Source organism: Saimiri boliviensis, chromosome 7, assembly GCF_048565385.1.
Source record: "Saimiri boliviensis isolate mSaiBol1 chromosome 7, mSaiBol1.pri, whole genome shotgun sequence".
Lineage (NCBI taxonomy): Eukaryota > Metazoa > Chordata > Mammalia > Primates > Cebidae > Saimiri > Saimiri boliviensis.
In genome coordinates this window covers 118,041,675-118,054,160 of record NC_133455.1, presented here as the reverse complement: position 1 = coordinate 118,054,160, position 12,486 = coordinate 118,041,675, and the positions used below count along the sequence as shown (strand labels likewise).

Genomic DNA, 12,486 nt, shown 5'->3' with positions numbered 1-12,486 from the left:
ATAACGAATTACTTTGAAATGAATGAAAATATAACATGAAAACTTGAGTGGCACAGCTAAAGCAGTCCTGAGAGGAAATTTTATAGAACTAAATGCATACACTAGAAAAGAACAAAATGTAATCAATTAGTTTAGCTTCCACGTCCGGAACTTAGAAAAAGAAAAACAAAATGAACCCCAAGCCGAAGGAGGAAGGAAATGATAAAGAGCAGAAACCAGTGAAATTTTAAAGTTTTAAAAAATAGATATAAACAAAATTATTGTAAAACTTAAATGAAAAGCAATAGAGCACTATTCACAAGAGCAGACTTGGAACCAACCCAAATGCCCATCAATGATAGACTGGATAAAGAAAATGTGGCACATATACACCATGGAGTACTATTCAGCCATTAAAAATGATGTGTTCACATCCTTTGCAGGGACACGGATGATGCTGGAAACCATCGTTCTCAGCAAACTAACACAGGAACAGAAAACCAAACACCACATGTTCTCACTCAAGTGGGAGTTGAACAATGAGAACATAGGGACACAGGGAGGGGAACATCACACAATGGGGCCTGTCAGAGGGTGGAGGGCTGGGGAGGGAGGGCATTAGGAGAAATACCTAATGTATATGATGAGTTCATGGGTGCAGCAAACTACCATGGCACACATATACCTATGTAACAAACCTGCATGTTCTGCACATGCGTCCTAGAACTTTAAAGTATTAAAAAAAAAAAAAAAAAAAAAAGCAATAGAGAAAAATCAAGAGAGCTGGTTCTTTTTTTTTTTTTTAAGTTTGGATCCAAGCATAATTTATTTAGGCTAAAGAGCAAATGGTCCAGAAGCTTTGTGTATGCTATATCCAAGGCTCACTCACTTGCATATTCCACCTGGTTCAGCACAGAGCTCACAAGGGCTGAGGGACCCTCCACAGGGTCATCTAAGAGAAGAATTCACCAGTAGAAAGGCCAGGCCAAAGGACTGATGACGTGTGAAGGGTTGGGAGCAGGTCAGGCGAAGTCCATGCCATGACTCTCCGGAGGCTGGAGCCAGGAAGTCAACATCTTTAAACATGCGGACCCCGGAGCGGTTCCTCCCCTGCTTTGAATCAGTTAAAGGCATTAGCATGGTTGCAGGGAGCCGGGTGACAAAAGGTCTGTCCAGGGGCCAGGAAGAATGGCCCACATCAATTTGCAGGAATGCACAGCCAGTTACCCACATCAATGTAGCCAACGAGCACTGCCCTCTCCAGCTGTAGTTCCATTTTCAGTTGCCCACTCTTGGCCTGAGGGCAGCTGAGCCAAGGTCTCCTTGGACTGTCTGGGTTTACCAAGTTCTCTACAGGATATTTGGGATCCTGAGAAGAAAATGATACCACGTGGCTGATCTTCACAGGAGCCATGGTGGGCCCAGCACGGTGTCAAGTACAAGCGAAAATGCTTTCTCCCAAGATTTCTTCTGTCACCACTTTGGCACTGACTATGTGTTAGCTTCCAGAAAAGCAAGAATCCTCACATTACTCCCGGGACCGTGGACCTCAAGGAGCCACCATTGCCTCCGATTGTGGACCACCAATGTATTCTCCCGCCTGAGAGCTGGTTCTTTGAAAAGATTAATCCAATTGCTTGCTAGACAAATCTCTAGCAAGACTAAAAAAAAAGGGAAGGCATAAATTACTAATGCAGGAATGAAATAGGGCATATCACTGCAGATCCTTCAGACATCAAAAAGATAATAAGGAAATACTACAAACGACTCTACACACATATTTTTTTTTTAGTCGGAGTTTCATTCTTGTCGTCCAGGCTGGAGTGCAATGGCACAATATCAGCTCACTGCAATCTCCGCCTCTCGGATTCAAGTGATTCTCCTGCCTCAGCCTCCCGAGTAGCTGGGATTACAGGCACCTGCCACCATGCCCAGCTAGTTTTTGTATTTTTAGTAGAGGCGGGGTTTCTCCATGTTGGTCAGGCTGATCTCAAACTCCTAACCTCAGGTGATCCACCTGCCTCAGCCTCCCAAAGTGCTGGGATTACAGGCATAAGCCACTGTGCCCAGACCATAAATTTGACAAATTCGATGAAATAGAACTCTTTCTCAAACACAAACTACCACAACTTATCCAATATGAAATAGATAAACTGGGGTTTTTGTTTGTTTTTATTTCTTTTTCTTTTTCTTTTTTTTTTTTTTTTTTTTTTTGAGCTAGAGTCTTGCTCTGTTGCCCAGGCTGGAGTGCAGTGGCACAATCTTGACTCACCGCAACCTCCACCTCCCGTGTTCAAGTAATTCTCCTCCTGCCTCAGCCTCCCGAGTAGCTGGGACTGCTAGTGTAGACCACCATGCCCGGCTAATTTTTGTTCTTTCAATAGAGATGGGATTTCACCATGTTGTCCACACTGGTCTTGAACTCCTGGCCTCAAGTGATCTACCTGCCTCAGCCTCCCAAAGTGTTGGGATTACAAGTGTGAGCCACTGTGCCCAGTCCAATATGAAACAGATAATTTGAATAGCCCTGTAACTATTAAGAAAATTTAATTCATAACTTTGAAATTCCCTCCCAAAAAAATCTCCAGACCTAAATCCTTTAACTAGACAAGTCTACCAAATATTTAAAGAATTAACCCCCCACCAGTTCTACATAATCTCTTCCAGAATATAGATGAGGAGGGAATTCTTAGTTCATTTATGCTGCTGTAACAAAATATCTGAGACCACATGATTTATAAACAATATACATTTTTTCTCATGGGCTGCTGTCTCTGCTTCAAGATGGCACCTGGTTGTTGCATCCTCCTGAGAGAATAAATGCTGTGTCCTCACCTGGCAGACGGACAGAAGGGTAAAAAGGGCCAAGCTCATTTCCTCCAGACCTTTCATAACGCACTAATCCATTCATGAGGGCTCTCCCTCATGACTCAGTAACTTCCTAAAAGGTCTTGTCTGTTAACACCACCATAATGGGGATTAAGTTTCAACATGAATTTTAGAAAGAACACAAACATTCAACCCATGGTATCTTCATAATTGATTTTATTTCTACCAAGACCAGATGAAGGCAGAAAACTACAAAATAAAATCAGAAAACTACAGATCAATACTCTCTTGAATGTAGATATGAAAATCCTGAAAAAAATTAGTAAATAAAATTCAGCAATATGTAAAAACCATTCTACATGTTTACCAAGTAGAGTTTATTATAGGGAGGCAAAGCTGATCCAATATTGGAAAATCAATAAATATAATCAACCATATTAACAAGCTACAGAAGAAAAATCACATGATCATATCAACTGACGTGAGAAAAGTATTTGACAAAATTCAACACTCATTCATGATTTCTTTTAAACTCTCAGAAAAACATCAATAGAAGAGAAATTCTTCCTCTTAGTAAAAAGCACCTACAGAAAACCTACAGCAACATTATACTTAATGGTGAAAGTCTAAATATTTTTCCCTTATAATCAAGAATAAGACAAGGGCATTCACACTTACATTCTTATTCAATATAGTACTGGAAATTTTAGCCAGTGGAGTGATACAAAAAGGTGGGGTGGGGAAAATAAAAAGGAAGATATGATTGTCTACAAATAGAAAATGCTGAGAAGCATACAAGAAAAACAAACTGTTAGTACTGAGTTCAGTAGAGTTGCAGGATATAAAATAAGCATACAAAAATTAATCATATTTCTGTATATTGGCAATGGCCATGTGGACATCAAAATTTTAAATATAATATCATTAACAATCACTTAAAAAGAATGCAATACTTAGGTGTCAGTCTAATAAAACATGTCCAGGGATTTTATGCTGATGACTATGCTATGTTATGCTGATGAAAGACATACAAATAAATTTAAATAAAGGGAGAGATATACTGTGTTTGTGACTAGAAGATTCAACATAATAAAGGCGTAAATTCTTCCAAATTGATATGAAGTTTTAAAATAATTCCCATCAAAATCCCAGAAAGTTTTTTAAATAGATATAAACAAGCTTATCCTAAAATTTAAATAAAAACACAAAGGAACTGGAATTCAAAACAATTTTGAAAAAGAAGAAAAAAAGTAGGAGATGACTCAGTCTATCTGATTTCAAGACATATTATGTAGGTCAATAATCAAGACTATATGTTACTGGTTGAGAGACAGACACATAGATCAATGGAACAGAATAAAGCATCCAGAAACAGATCCACATGAATAAGCCCAAATGATTTTTTGACAAGGTGGGAAAGCAACTCAAAAAAGGAGAAATACCTTTTTAACATAAGATGTTGGAGTAATTGCATATCTATTGCCAGAAATAATGAACCTCTACTTAAGCCTCATACCTTAAACAAAAATTAACTCAAAATGTATCATGAGGCTGGGCGTGGTGGCTCATGCCTGTAATCCAAGCACTTTGGAGGCCAAGGCGGGCGGATCACCTGAGGTCGGGAGTTCAAGACCAGCCTGACCAACATGGTGAAACCCCGTCTTTAAAAAAAAAAAAAAAAAGTTTAAAAAAAAATGTATCATGATCGTAAATGTAAAATGTAAAACCATAAAACACTTATGAAAAAAACGTAGGAGAAGATAGTCAAGATCTAGAGTGAGATCAAGTGTTGCGTTTTGGAGAATGCAATATGAAAGAGTTTTTAGACTTGACACCAAAAGCAGTTCATAAAAGGAAAGATGTATAAACTGGACTTCATCAAGATTTTAAATTTTTGTTCTGTAAAAAAACATGTTAAGAGAATGAAAAGACAAGCTACAGAGTGGGAAGAAAATATTTGCAAACCATATATCTGAGAAAGAACTAGTGTCTGGAATATATAAAGAACTCTCAAAACTCAACAAAAAGAAAGCAAACGATCCAATTAGAAAATGGAAAAAAACATGTGAAGAGACATTTTAACACAGAAAATACACAGATGACAAATAAGCACATGAAAATATGTTCAACAGCGTAAGCCACTGGTGAAATGCAAGTTAAACCACTATGCAGGGCAGGGAGTAGTGGCCCACGCCTGTAATCCCAGTACTTTGGGAGGTCGAGGCAGGCAGATTGCCTGAGCTCAGGAGTCCAAGACCAGCCTGGACAACACGGTGAAAGTCTGTCTCTACTAAAATACAAAAAATTAGCCAGGCATAGTGCCGTGCAGCTGTAGTCGCAGCTACTCGGGAGGCTGAGGCAGGAGAATTGAACTCGAGAGGTAGAGATTGCAGTGAGCCCAGAATCGCACCACTGCACTCCAGCCCAAGCAACAGAGCAAAAAAACCACTATGCAGTATTACTACGTATCTATCAGAATGGCTAAGATGAGAAATAGTGACACCAAACTGCAGAGAAACTAGATCACTCATACGATGTTGGTGAGAATGTAATATGGTGGAGTTTGGAAGTTTCTTAGAAAACTAAACATGCAATTGCCATATAACCCAGCAATTTAGTTCCTGGATATTGATCTCAGATAAATGATGACATATTCACTCAAAAGTTTGTGCACACATGTTTATAGCAGCTATTTTCATAAGAGCTCAAAACTGGGAACAATCTAGATGTCCTTCAATAGGTGACTACTTAGACAAAAAGTGGTACATTCCATGCGATATTATCCAACAGGAAAAAGGAACAAACTATTGATAAACACAGCAACCTAGATGAATCTCCAGAGGATTAGGCTGAGTGGGGAAAAGGCCAGTCTCAAAAGGTTGCCTATGTATGATTTCATTTACATAACATTTTTGAAATGACAAACTTCTAGAAATGAAGAATTGATTAGTGGTTGTCAGGAGTTATGCTGCGGATGGGAGCAGGAAGGCAGGGGTTGTGGCCGTAAAATGCCAAGATAAGGAAACTTCATAGTAACGAAAATGTTCTGTATCTTGACAGTATCAATGTCAATATCCTGATTATGACATTGTGCTCTTACATGCTGTTATCATTGGGAAAAAGAAATGGGTGAAGGGTACACAGGATCTCCATTATTTCTTACAACTGCATGTGAACCTACAATTATCTCAAAATTAAAAGTTAATTGTTTAAAGTAAATTCAAGGACTACACATACAAAACCAAATTTCTCTTGCATAAGTTGGCAGGGTTCTGCTGATACAGAACAGATGGCTCTGCTGAACTTAGCTGGCCTCACTCATGTGTGTGCTACTGATCTAGGCTGGGTTCCTCTAGGTCAACTGGAGGATTTAATTCTGTTTCATGTATCTGTCATCTTCAGCAGGCTTCCCTGGGCACGTTCTTATGGCCATAGCTGAGATGCTCAAGAAAACAACCTCTAGCCTGGGTGCAGTGGCTCACGCCTGTAATCTCCACACCTTGGGAGGCCAAGGTAGGTGGATCATTTGAAGTCAGGAGTTTGAGACCAGCCTGGCCAACTTGGCAAAAACCCATCTAGACTAAAAATACAAAAAATTAGCCAGGTGTGGTGGAGCACACCTGTAATCTCAGCACTTTGGGAGGCCGAGGCTCGTGGAACACCTGAACTTCAGGAGTTCAAGACCAGCCTGACCAATACGGTGGAACCCTGTCTCTACTTAAAATACAAAAATTAGTCAGACATGGTGGCATGTGCCTGTAATCCCAGCTAGTTGGGAGGCTGAGACATGAGAATTGCTTGAACCCGGGAGGCAGAGGCTGCAGTGAGCCAAGATTGTGCCACAGCACTCCAACCTGGACAACAAAGCGAGACTCCATCTCAAAAAAAAAAAAAAATCACACCACTACACTCCAGCCTGGGTAACAAAGTGAGACAAGACAAGACAGGACAGGACAGGATGGGGAAAGGAAAAGGGAAGAAGAAAACAAGGTCTAGTGGACAAACCTCTCTCCAGCCTGAATTGGAGTCATGGCTTTTACACACTAATGGCAAAAGCAAGTCACATGACTGATCCCAGAACCAAGGGACAGGGCAGGCCATTCATGCATGGTGGGAGTTTTGTGGCAACGGGCATGGATATGGGGCAGAGGAGGTGAAAAGCAGGGGTCGGTGAGGGACTCCACTGCTATCCCTGACCACCTCCAGTACTAGAAATACCTATTGTGACTTTCCCTTCTTACTGCAGTAACTCACCCACTCCCCCATTCTACCTGCCTCATCCAAGTGAGGGGAAATGAAAGTTAGGAAGAAGAGGAAACAGCATTGAAAATCTGTGCCTCTGTCTGTGTGTGTGTGTGTGTGTGTGTGTGTGTGTGTGTGTGTATGTCTCTGTGGGTGTGTGTCTATGTGTGTGTGTCTGTGTGTGTGTATGTCTCCGTGGGTGTGTCTGTGTGTGTGTGTCTGTATGTCTGTTGTGTGTCTGTGTGTCTGTGTGTGTCTCTCTGTGTGTCTGTGTATGTATCTGTGTGTGTCTCTGTGTGTATCTGTATGTATATCTCTCTGTGTGTCTGTGTATGTGTGTGTCTGTCTCTGTATGTGTGTCTGTATGTGTGTCTGCATGTGTCTCTGTGTGTGTGTATGTGCCTGTGTTTCTGTGTGTGCCTGTTTTTGTGTATCTGTGTGTGTCTGTGTGTGTCTGTGTCTGTGTGTTTGTGTGTCTGTGTATCTGTGTGTGTCTACATGTATGCCTCTGTGTGTATCTCTGTGTGTGTCTGTGTATGTGACTCTGTGTGTGTGTGTCTGTGTGTTGTAGAGACCATTGGAAATCTCCTCTGTGGGAAATGAATCCCCAGCACTGCCATGTAAATATTTTTCCCTCTCATGGGCCACTGTGGCCATTGTTCATTGTTTCAAAGACCCTATAACAGGATCTGAGTTTCCCTTTGCCAAAAGACAGGTCACAGGGAAGGGAACACAGCTGACCCTTGAACAATGTGGTGTTAAGTTTGCCGACCCCCACATACATTGTCAAAATCCACGTATAACTTTTGATTCCCAAAAAAGGAGTCAGGCTGATGTCTGCCCAATATCCTACTGAACTTAACTACCAAGAGCCTACTGTTGACTGGGAAGCCTTGCTGATAACATAGTCAGTTAGCTCATATTTCATGTATGTATTATATACTGTATTCTTAGGATAAAGTAAGCCAAAGAAAAGAAAATCCTGAGGAAGAAAAATATTTACTCTTCGTTAAGTGCAAGTGAAGCATCATGAAGGTTTTCGGCCTTACTGTCTTTGCATGCAGTAGGCTGAAGAGGAAGAGGAGGAGTTGTTCCTGCTGTCTCTGGAAGGCAGGAGAGGCGGGTACACTCAGTGTAGCTTTTATTGGAAAAAATCTGTGTATAAGTGAACCTGTGGGACTCAAACCCATCTTGTTCAAGGGTCAGCTGTCTATAATGTCTACAAATGTCCTACCCTGAGCCAGGCTGCCTCTGCCCCAATCTTTACTCCATCTTCTGCCCCATCTCTGACTCTCTGCTCACCTTTTCAATTTTCTAGACTCCTTGTTCCTTTCCTAGCATCACCCAGACTTTATGCTATGAGAATCCCTGCCCAAAGCCACTGGGAGGAGTCTCTCAGCCTCCATATCTTTATCAGTAAAATATGGATATCCAGAGTACCCACCTCACAGCATCGATGTGAGGATGAAGCGACATGACTGGTCATGAGTTTACACTGCCTGGATGCAGTGAGTCCTCAATAAAATGCAGGGTAGGTTTTTTTCTTTTCTTTTAATATGGGGGTAGAGGGCTGCCCAGTCTCACTACAGACAGTTAAAGGAATCGCAGCATGAGGCACAGTGGCTCATGCCTGTCATCCCAGCACTTTGGGAGGCCAAGGTGGGTGGATCACGAGGTCAAGAGCTCGAGACCAGCCTGGCCAACATGGTAAAACCTTGCCTCTACTAAAAATACAAAAATTAGCCAGGTGTGGTGGTGCACACCTGTAGTCCCAGCTACTGGGGAGGCTGAGGCAAGAGAGTTGCTTGAACCAGGAGGTGGAGGTTGCAGTGAGCTGAGCTCACACCACTGCACTCCAGCCTGGGCGATGAAGTGACACTCCATCTCAAAAAAAAAAAAAAAAAAAGGAGTTCCAGCAATCCAAGGCGGAACTCTGAACATAGTTTCCCATAGAAACACTGTTCTCCACTGCAATCGCATCCCGTCCCGCTATTATTACTCCAAAAGATTCTAAGGTTCCAGTGCTTCCACTTCACCCTACAGGCTAAATGGGCTCCCCTGGACTCGCCTGGCAGAACTAACCACCAAGAAGAGTGTTATTGCAAGAGGAAAATGTGAGTGCTACATAAGTTTCTTATAAACGTGCTTTTGAGATAGAATCCACTCTTAAGTTTGGTATTTCCTAAAATTTAACGTGTGAGGGAAGATGCTTCAGAGACAATCCATTTATCAGGCTGACATATGGCAGATATTCTACTGACCTCCCTGAGCAAGAACCTTAGGAGTGAGGCCAGGTGGCAGAAATGCTCAGGGCCAAGGGTGGGGAGCAAAACTGTGGGGAGCAAAACCAATGCCCTAGCATGCAAAGGATGGACAGGAGTCTTGAAAGAGCCTCAGAAATACAGAAAACCAGGCCAGGCACAGTGGCTCACGCTTGTAATCCCAGCACTTTGAGAGGCTGAGCGGGCAAATCACATGAGGTCAGGAGTTCAAAACCAGCCTGGCCAACATGGTAAAATCCCATTTCTACAAAAATACAAAAATTAGCCAGGTGTGGTGGCATGCACCTGTAATTCCAGCTACTCAGGAGGCTGAGGCAGGAGAATTGCTTGAATGTGGGAGGCGGAGGTTGCAGTGAGCCGAGATCACGCCCCTGCATTCCAACCTGGCGACAGAGTGAGACTCTGTAAAAACAAACAAACAAACAAACAAACAAACAAACAAACAAAACATGGAAAACCGGATCCTAAGAGCAAAATGCCAAAGGGGTCCTATTCATTAGTGAGGAGTCTGCAAAAACAAAAAGGTTTTAGCTGGAAGTTTATAGGAGTAAATCTGAAACCCAAATTGACAAGAATAATGAGACCCATAATTTGAGAAAGAAATACGATAGCCAGAAGAACTATAAAAACTATAGCTTCAGATCTAACAACCTATTTACAGGGGTGTCCAATCTTTTGGCTTCCTTGGGCCACACTGAAAGAAGAATTGTCTTGGGCCACACATAAAACACACAAACACTAATAATAGCTGATGAGCTATTATAATTTTTTTTTATTGCATTTTAGGTTTTGCGGTACATGTGAAGAACATGCAAGATTGTTGCATAGGTACACACATGGCAGTGTGATTTGCTGCCTTCCTTCCCCTCAGCTGTATCTGTCATTTCTCCCCATGCTATCTCTCCCCACCTCCCCACCCCCATCCCTCCCCCATTTCCCCCCAACGGACCCCAGTGTGTAGTGCTCCCCTCCCTGTGTCCATGTGTTCTCATTGTTCAACACCCGCCTATGAGTGAGTGTTTGATTTTCTGTTCTTGTGTCAGTTTGCTGAGAATGATGGTTTCCAGGTTCATCCATGTCCCTACAAAGGACACGAACTCATCGTTTTTGATGGCTGTGTAATATTCCATGGTGTGTATGTACCACATTTTCCCTGTCCAGTCTATCATCGATGGGCATTTGGGTTGGTTCCAGGTCTTTGCTATTGTAAACAGTGCTGCAGTGAACATTCGTGTGCATGTGTCCTTATAGTAGAATGATTTATAATCCTTTGGATATATACCCAGTAATGGGATTGCTGGGTCAAATGGGATTTCTATTTTTAGGTCATTGAGGAATCGCCACACTGTCTTCCACAGTGGTTGAACTAATTTACACTCCCACCAACAGTGTAAAAGTGTTCCTATTTCTCCACATCCTCTCCAGCATCTGTTGTCTCCAGATTTTTTGGTGATTGCCATTCTAACTGGTGTGAGATGGTATCTCAATGTAGTTTTGATTTGCATTTCTCTAATGACCAGTGATGATGAGCATTTTTTCATATGTTTGCTGGCCTCCTGTATGTCTTCTTTTGTAAAGTGTCTGTTCATATCCTTTGCCCACTTTTGAATGGGCTTGTTTGTTTTTTCTTGTAGATCTGTTTTAGTTCTTTGTAAATTCTAGATATCAGCCCCTTGTCAGATGGGTAGACTGCAAAAATTTTTTCCCATTCTGTTAACTCCAGATGGATTAAAGATTTAAACATCAGACCTAACACCATAAAAACCCTAGAAGAAAATCTAGGCAAAACCACTCAGGACATAGGCGTAGGCAAGGACTTCATGACCAAAACGCCAAAAGCATTGGCAACAAAAGCCAAAATAGACAAATGGGACCTAATCAAACTCCACAGCTTCTGCACGGCAAAAGAAACAGTCAGTAGAGTGAATCTGCAACCAACAGAATGATGAGCTATTATTAAAAAGAGGGTGGGTGAGTGGCTCACGCCTATAATCCCAGCACTTTGGAAGGCCAAGGTGGGCGGATCACAAGGTCAGGAGTTCAAGACCAGCCTGGCCAACATAGGAAAACCTCGTCTTTAAATAAATAAATAAATAAATAAGAAAAAAAAAAAGGGCCATGCATAAATCTCATAATGTTCTAAGAAAGTTTACAAATTTGTGTTGGGCCGCATTCAAAGCCATCCTGGGCCTCATGCAGCCTGTGGAAGCTTGCATAAGAGATGGATTTAGTACCTTTGGCGGGGGAAGTGCTTGATAAGGATTAAATGGCACCAGAAAGGGGAGCTAAACTGAAAGGTTTTAGGATTTAACATGAGACACCTCAAATGCTTTTAAATGAAACTCAGGACTTTTCACTGTAGTAAAGTTCAGCGTGAAATTGATCTTATAGGGGCACCAGACAGCAGTGAGCAGGGTGTATAAGAGTGAGGGTGGGGTTATTTTAAGAAATAGAGAAGGTGGGGAAAGCTGCTGGCTTTTTGTGAGTACAGCCTCTTGCAGACTGGACTAGCAAGAGCCGAGAATGAACCTAAGCCAGACTCAGGTCTACTGGGCAGTGCTGGGCCTGTCTCAACCCTGTTGCGCACCAGGCACCCCATGCATCTGCTGTGGTCTGTTGCTACATGTGAACCTGAAACATCACCAAGGTCTCTACTGAGGTTGAAACTCAGTTAATAAACAGGGAATCTGGAGCGTGCATCCTGAATTCTCCCCCGCCCCATTCCTGACAGTGGCCATCCTGCCTCTGCTTGAATACCTTTAACTCACCTCTCATGAGGCGCCCATCTCATTAAATGATTGCCACTGTGAAGAATCCTCCCCACACAGCTGGATCAAATCTGCCCCCTGGTGACTTTCAGCTCCCGGTCCCCATTGCTCTCTGACACTAGGTACTGAATTGAACCCTTCCATGAGAGTCAATTCCATTCCTCCTAAATCTTCTCTCTTCTAAGATAAATAGTCCACATTACACAATCTTAATACCCAATCCAATGAGCATTTCGTGATGGCCTAATATATGCAAAGCACTATGCTTGTGCCAAGTGGGACCCTAAAGCAATTATTATCTCCTTGCTCTTTAGGCAAACAGAGTGAAGACGGAGGCATAGATGATGGACACTAAAACAAAGACCGTAAGTACCGTAATAGCTACG

At 42.2% G+C, this 12,486-nt stretch overlaps 1 pseudogene; it reads right to left on the bottom strand.

Moving 5' to 3' along the window:
• Nucleotides 1-860: 860 nt before the first annotated feature.
• LOC120360764 (protein XNDC1N-like) lies at nt 861-1,399 on the bottom strand (annotated as a pseudogene).
• Between the last annotated feature and the right edge of the window lie 11,087 nt (nt 1,400-12,486).